The sequence below is a fragment of the Gopherus flavomarginatus genome, chromosome 1 (assembly GCF_025201925.1).
Source record: "Gopherus flavomarginatus isolate rGopFla2 chromosome 1, rGopFla2.mat.asm, whole genome shotgun sequence".
Lineage (NCBI taxonomy): Eukaryota > Metazoa > Chordata > Testudines > Testudinidae > Gopherus > Gopherus flavomarginatus.
In genome coordinates this window covers 370,278,372-370,286,638 of record NC_066617.1, presented here as the reverse complement: position 1 = coordinate 370,286,638, position 8,267 = coordinate 370,278,372, and the positions used below count along the sequence as shown (strand labels likewise).

Here is an 8,267-nt window from a genome sequence, read left to right as displayed (position 1 = left end):
TGCCACACCCTCTGCCCCATTTCTGCCTCTTAAGCCCCAGCAGCTGCTCCTCCACTTTCCCTGAGGCTCTGCCGCAGGTCCAGGCCAGAGCCGGGCTGTGGTAAGAGCTACCCAGGGAGCCCAGACTGCCTTGGGGAGCCCTGGGCTCTCCACCTTCCCTGTGTGATGCAGCCTGGGGGATGGGGACATTGGCTGTGGCTACTCTCAGGATGACCAGTCTCCCGTGCAGGGCAGGTGGAGGCTTTGGGGCTCCTCCCCTCCTATTGACTCTAGCTCCTTGGACAGCTCTTCAAATGGTCCAGCTGTGGCTTCCAGTCTGGCCAGGGGCCAAGGCCTCAGGAAAAGGAAGAGCAGCGTGTGGGGCCTCAAGGCGGAAGAGGATTAGTAGAATGTGAGGCCTACAGGGGGAAGAAGAGGGACATGGGCGGGGCCGCAGAAGGGGCAAGGCTCCTGCCTGTGTCTTGCTTTTGAAAAGGTGGACACTCTGCAGTGAATGGACGTCACTGGAACAGGTGCTAGCTGTGCCTCTGTTGGGGAACTGAGGACTATTTCCATCTTTTTCATTGCTGTGGCAACACAAATGGTGGGGCAGAGGAGGGAACCTGGGCCTGAGTCTCTTGCGAGAACTCCTGTCTGTCAGGCCCTTATTCACTCATGCCACTCTGCTCAATCTCGGTGGGGAGTGGGCTCCGAGGCGTGTTGTGTGCAAAGCCATGAATGGGGGTACGGAACTGCCTGAATGGCTTCTCCAGAGGCTCCTGTGTAAATCGTTTGTCTCACATGACTCAGTCACAAACGCCTGGCAGAGGGTGTGGGGGAAGGATGAGTGTCTGTGTCACTTGAATAGCCCCTGTCCACAGCTGGATCAGCCCCCATGGATCACGCAGCAGCCTGAGCGCTCGGGAAGGGCCAGGACTGTGACTGCAGAACAGCTCTGAAGCTTTTTCATGGCTTTTGAATGTTTAACCAGAGACGAGTCAGTGACAGGCCAGGTGTAATGGGAACCAACATCCACATCCCTTCTTTTTATTTACTATATCGAGAGAAATTATGAGATTGGAGCAGCCACTGATGTGGCTGGCTCTTTATGAGCCAAAATCCCACTCATCCCCTGGCTATGCATGAACAAAGTCCCTTTTAAAAGGCTGCTGCCTGCCTTGGCTTCCTTCTCTCAGCGCACTGTCCTCCCTCACCAGCTGCTCTCCCATTGCTCCAGGCCTTAGACCCTCTCTGAACCTGTCCCTACATTGCACAGATCAGTAGCTCCTGTCATCTTGGATATAATTGTCCTGGATAGAATTGGTGGCCCATATTTTTCATTTCTCATTTCACCACCACTGGAGCCAGATGATGAACTCACTCTTCACTTGACGAACACTCTGATTATCCTCGCACGAAGGTGTTTGCTTTTTACACTGTACACAGTTGGGTTCATTAGGGGTTGGACAAACAGGGAGATGTAGCCCAGAAGAATCTTAAGCAAGAGAGAAAAGCTCTCCCCCATCTGTGTATCACAGACAGGCTGATCATGGGCACATAGAAGAGCAGGAGAGCGCAGAGGTGGGAGACACAGGTGTTCAGGGCCCTAAGACACTCCACGTGGGAGATGATGTTCAGCAATGTTTTGAGGATCATCACATAAGACAGAAAGATAAGCAGTGAGTCCAGCCCCTCCATCAAGTGTGTAGCAGACAAGCCATAGATGCTGTTTACTCTGACATCCGAACAAGCAATCTTCATGACATCCTGGTTTATGCGGTAGCAATGAGAGAGGACATTGAATCGACAATATTGGAACTATTGAAGGGAGTGGGATCATTATAGCCACCCCTCTTAGCACACACACCAGTCCCATCTTGTCTATTCTTGGCAGGGTTAAGATGGAAGCATATCTCAGTGGGTTACGGATCGTGATGAATTGGTCAAAGGCCATCAGCAAGAGCACAGAGGATTCAATATATTCAAGCATGTAGATGAAGAACAGCTGGGCAAAACAGGCATCGAGGCTGATCTCTCTAGACTTAAACAAGAATATACCCAGTGTTGTCGGCATGGTTGATATAGATAAAGCAAGGTTTGTGACGGCCAACATGGAAAGGAAAATGTGCATGGGCTCATAGAGGCTTGGATCTGTTTTTATAATGAACAGAATGAGTGAATTCCCTATTATGAAAAAAACATACACTAAGCAGAAAGGGATAGAGATCCAGAGATGGACGTCTTCCTGACCAGGTATCCCAGTGAGAAGGAACACTGCAGAGTTGAATTTGGTGTCATTGACAGCAGACATAATACACTGGGGAGGTCCAAGGAGTTCTGAACTTTCTTTCCTAAAAGGAAAAAGGACAGGAGACTGGATTACATTTAGCGAGACATCTTTCTGCTCCAAGTGCAAATCTAGAGACTCCCAGGAGCTCAAGGAAGATCAGCAAAAACATAGTCTTAGATTTACACAATGAATAGGCAGATACACACTGCCAGAGTGGGTCAGATCCATAGTCTATCTAGCCTAGTACCCAGTGATCAGTTCCAGATGCTTCAAAGGAAGTGGAAGAGGCCCTGCAATAGGCAGCTTAGAAATAACCTGCACCCACTAAATAGACAAACTTTGTGGTGCAAATCAATAAGGTTTAGAGCCCATTGAAGAGTTTTTGAAATGATCCTCACTGCTCTAATTCTATTTTCTGGTTATCTATATTAACATTCAGTCCCTCTTTGAATCCTTCTAAACTCTTGGCCCCATTGATATCTTTTAGATGGGATATCCACAGCGCTGTGTGATTTTACAATTGTGACTTTCCCACAGGCACTCTTTCTGGTCCTCTGCTTCTGAGTGTGGTACATTGAATCATGAGATGTGTGTGAACACATGGCAAGTGTGCTGGGAAAACCGTCGTATTTATCTGTCCTGCACTGAAGCTATTTATAAAAGCCTTTCATTACCTCATTATACACACTTTTTTATTTTCTCCACTTCTGAGGGTCCAAATAAAGCCACTGCCTCTTTGCAGTACATGAGATACATTCTTAGGCACAAGTTCTTAATTCAATAACATTGACTTGAATGACATTGTTCCGGATTTACATGTATAAATTCAATCAGAACCAGCTTCTGTTAACTTTCCCTTTTCAACTGCTCCTGGTGATATGCTCTGATCCCCAAAAATCCATCCAAGAGGAACTGAAGTGCTTTGGCTGGCCTATGTTGACTGAATCCAGAGAGTTCAATCATCCTACAGACTTCTCTTCATCCTCACAGGACCTGCACTCTCTCCACATGCAATGGTCTGTAGATCTTTGGAGAGTTACAAGCTAACACAGACAGTTACTTCAGTTGGGCAAGTGTGGGGTTAGTGTCACATATGGGTGAACAGTGAAAACACTAAGTTTGCACTAATATCCGGTTGAGTTTGCAAGTTACTTCAGCCATGCTGGTGTAAACAGTTATGGGCATAAATTTCATACAACCGCTATTCCACTCCCCTTTCCTGCACCTCAGCTCTACTCTGCTGAAACACAGACCAGCGGTTCTGTTCTCTCATGACTCTTTGGAAAGTCTTGCACAGGTGTTGCAGAGAGATTGTGTCTTGACCCTGAATGTAAGTGTGAGAAACAGCTACTGGTCCATTACCAGGTGAAGGAATTTTACAACTGTCCACTGAACAAAGGGTTAATAGCACAAACCCATTGCAAACAGTATGTGGAGCATTATAGCTCCTTTGTTCCTGGGTTAATAGCTGACTGGTTCTCCTCAGGTTCTGTTCTGTCAGTCTGTAGCCAGTATCCAGAGTGGTAACAGCACTGGATTCCATATAGAAAATATCCATTCCCCGAGCTCTCACTCTCTAGTACATAGCACCCCCAACACCTTTTAAACAGGCACGATGAGGTTTTGCAGGAAGTGGATGCCAAAGTCGAATGCATGAGTATTCGTGGAAATGGAACTTCGTTTCACACAGGAAAGTCATCTAGTGCTCTCTCTCTCTCTCTTTCCTGTCTCTGTCTTGTATTCCAAAAACAGTATGGAGACTGGTATGGAGCTGAGATGTCATAATGAATGTATAGGTTAAACTGAGTTCTTGGGATGTTTGTCTTACGGCTGTATTGGGTGAAACCAGTATGGCTCTTTTTAATGTAATAGCAGCTTGCTGGAGAACAAACAGGATGAGAAGCAACAGCTCAAGATAAATCGTCCCTCAGTGAGCACTTCATGGGGGTTCAGAGACAACACCCGAGCTACAAACTGGGAAGAGCCTCTTTCCAGGCTCCAGTCACCTTACTCAGCTTGCTATGCCAGGCTGGAAGTCTGTATTGACATAGGGAAGCTGTTGCTAAGAAACTCTTCAGACTGACAAGCACAGACACTGCTGGGGAAGTCTGAAGGCCCCGGCCTGCCTGGGTTCCCATTAGAGTGGCAGGGTTGGGGGTAAGAGACGTGTACAGACTGATTTTTGAAAACCCTCTTACTCTCCCATATTACGCTTTATTCCTACAGTTCACATTACACACCACTTTAGTTCCAGAAGTCTGGCTGGTCACTCATCTCACCACTACTCACAGCCTCCCAAAGGGAAGAACCACAGGCGCTGAACCCACTCGGACCTGCAGTGCAGGCACAGTCAAACCACAGTGTGCTGTAGCCCAGGGTCCAGTCTGAGGGTGGGAGGATCGTGGGATATCATCCCATAAGAGGGAAAGGTATGAGGCCTGATATGCGGCACTCAGAGATCAGAGACTGGTAAGAGATGCTGGTACCTGGGAACTTTGAAGGTACCTACAGGGCAGAAATTCTAGAGCCCTCAGCCAGTCAGGAAAAAGAAATATGCCTCACTGGACCTTTCACCGCAGACCAATAAGCTCTGAATTCCTGCGTTCACAATTAACCTGGAGAAAAAAAGCCTTTGAAAATGCATTTGATTATTAAATTTTGAGGAGCAAATAAACCTGAGGCTATTGGGGAACAAGTCACTGATATTCTGTATGATATCCTCTCGCTCAGCCCCTGGCAGGATTGGGCCCAGAGCACACGGCATCTCTAGAAATGGAACCTCTTGAGAAATCCAAACACAGGGCTTTGGGGTTTTAACTCTCTGAGCTCATTTTGAATCTGAGATTTCTGTGTAGCTTGAACAACCCCCCAAGGACCATGGTCAGATGTAGTGGTGAAGTTCCCAAGCTACTTAGTGCTGCCTGCCCTCCAGCCTCTGTTACTCAGACACTCCGACTGCTCAGCTGAACCCTCTGCTGCTGCACAGAACATCTGCAAATGGAAACAGCTCACAGCTTTTCCCCTTCACTTCACATTTTAAAGATAGTGAATCTGTCAACGTACCCAATTCCTGTCGGAAGGGGAGCCATTGACACCAGAGGTCTTCACCCTAAAGAACAAGGAGTCATCAGACAGTTTGCACAGGCAGGAGACAGTATCTGTTCAGATGAAGGAGAACTGTCTTTATGAAGTGTGCTTGCACATTCCCATGGGGGGCACTTGGCCATCAGGGAATCTCAGCTGCTTGGATTAATGTGCACCAGTTTTTACACCGTCAAGGTCAATAACAAAGTGCGAGAGGCCAAATCACAAGGGATGCACTGTCATGCCCTGCTACAGAATCTTTTCATGTTACATAAGCTTGTCATCTCTGTTTGTGTGGTTCCGATCTGTCACATGGCTATCTCGGGGGTGGCTGAGTAGTAACAATCATGCTATTACAGCTGTGATCTTGCTGAAATGAAATGAAATTAATAAATAAATAAACAATATGGGACTAGATTTCTCTCCAGCAGCCCCCTTTCCTGAATTACAAACCCAGGGTGCAGGGCTGGGAAGGGAGATTCCACAAGGCTCCCTACATGGAAATAGTCCGAGGACCGTTCCAATAGGAGAAGAATGAAAGAATGAAAAGGGAGACTCAGGATCCAGAAAGTCCCAAAGTTCTGGGCAGATGTCAGTGACCCACGCTAGCTAGACCCAACCACAATCTTTGTGTCTCCACAACTGCTTTTGGACACTTTCCAGGTCTGTGGTAGCACAGGTTCATCAGAGGTTTTCTACCAGGGCCTGTCACAGCAGCCACTGCTCACAGGATCTGTTTAGGGGTTGTTGCACAGGGTGCAGGGGGCTGCACAGAGACGGGAAGGCTGGTTAGTGTAGCTGATGGGCACAATAGCCCAGCCATGGACGGGTTGGGAGGATTACACCATTCCATACCCAGAGGGCAGTCACAGACTCAGTCAGTGAAACCTTTGTTTATGTTACAAGGGAAAAGGAGATGAGAAACCTCCAATTTCTCTTGGGGATCCAAAATGTCACACTGTAAACAAAGGCTGTTGCGTATCTATCCCACATTGAAGGTGAAATAACCTACAGTCATGAATTTGCATTGTACAGATCCCCGTGCATTTGAAGATAGTATGATTCTGGGTTTATTCCGCAGAAATTGTGCAACGCTGAGGAGCTTGGAAATTGGCTGTTGTATTCTATTTGTCCTTGAGTGGCTTTGGTAAAGCACTCAGATAGCTCAGCTGGGATTGTCGTGCCACCTGCTGTCATGTGGGCTGATAACGGGGCCTGGAGAGCCTGGCGTGTCACCGGCAGAGCAGTGTGAGAGAGGACAGCCCAGCTGGAGTGTTAGGGGGCTCAGCAATTCCACCGGCTCCTAAACTGTAACCCAGAGGTGACAACCCATCACAGAGGTTTGAGAACAAACTGGTAAATTAAACAATATCAGTCACCAGGGCCAGATGGGATTCACCCAAGAGTTCTGAAGGAACTCAAACATCAAATTGCAGAACTACTTAAAGTGTTATGTGACCTATGGTTTAAATCAGCCACTCTACCAGGTGACTGGCAAATAGCTAATTTGATGCTGATTTTTTAAGAAGAGTCCAGAGGTGATCCCAGAAATTGCAGGCAAGTAATTCTAACTTCAGTATCAGACAGATTGTTTGAAACTATATTAAAGAAGACAATTATCAGACAAATACATGAACTTGATTTGCTGGGGAAGAGACAACATAGCTTCTGCAAAGGGAAATCGTGCCTCACCAATCTATAAGAATTCTTTGAACTGGTCAAGAGGAATGTTGGCAAGGGTGATCCAGAGGATATAGTGTACTTGAATTTTCAGAAAGCTTTTGACAAGGTCCCTCAGCAGAGGCTCTTAAGAAAATTAAGCAGTCATGGGATAAGCAGGAAGGTTCTCTCCTGAGTCAGTAACAGGTTTAAAGATAGGAAACAAATGGTAAGAATAAGAGGTCAGTTTTCAAAATGGAGAGAGGTAATTAGTGGTGTCCCCTGGGAGTCTGTACTGGGACCAGTGCTGTTCAACATAGTCATAAATGATCTGGAAAAAGGAGTAAGGAGTGAGGTGGCAAAATTTGCAGATAAGACAAAATTATTCAATATACTTAAGTCCAAAGCAGACTGCGAACAGTTACAAATTGATCTAACAAAACTCAGTGATTGGGCAGCAAAATGGCGAGTGAAATTCAGTGTAAATAAATGCAAAGTAATGCACATTGGAACACATACTTCCAACTATACCTGTGAAATGATGTTTCCAAATTAGCTGTTACCACTCAAGAAAGGGATCTTGGAGTCACTGTGGATAGTTCTATGTAAACATCCACTCAACATGCAGCAGAAGTCAAAAAAAGCTAATTGAATGTTGTGAACCATGGGTGGCAGATATAATTGGCCAGTATAGGCTAAGTATCCCCTGATGCAGCTGTGCCCTCTGGCTGCCAGTTGTGAGGTTTGCTCTGGGAAGTTTTTGCTTATTATTACGCACCATGAATTTTCCAGTGTGGCTGAGAAGGCAGTATGTGGTGCTCATCGTCCTGGGTTCATCAGTAACTCCCTGGAGTCCATGTAGATTACTGATGAATGCAGGAAGTTTAGTAACACAGACCACTGTGACAGATTGTCACCCAAGAGTGTAGTCTGGGAGCCATGGGAACTGCTGTGCCCCTTAACCCTGCAGCTTGTCTGGCCAATCTTACACTGCTTTCTTGGTAACACAGCCAGCCTGTGCAATCTCTGTTATCACCCAGCATGACAGCACGTGGTGTCACTCACCCAACTCAGCTGCCTGAGTGCTTTCATGGAGGATAGATCCATTAATTGTTATTAGTCAGAATGGACAGGGATGGTGTCCCTAGCCTCTTCCTTGCCAGAATCTGGGAATGGGCGACACGGAATGGATCACTTGATGATAACCTGTTCTGCTCATTCCCTCTGGAGCATCTGTCATTCACCACTGTAGGAA

General features: G+C 46.7%; 1 pseudogene; it reads right to left on the bottom strand.

Annotated features, from left to right (window-relative positions):
* Positions 1-1,363: 1,363 nt before the first annotated feature.
* On the bottom strand, positions 1,364-2,320 carry LOC127038521 (olfactory receptor 51G2-like; annotated as a pseudogene).
* Between the last annotated feature and the right edge of the window lie 5,947 nt (positions 2,321-8,267).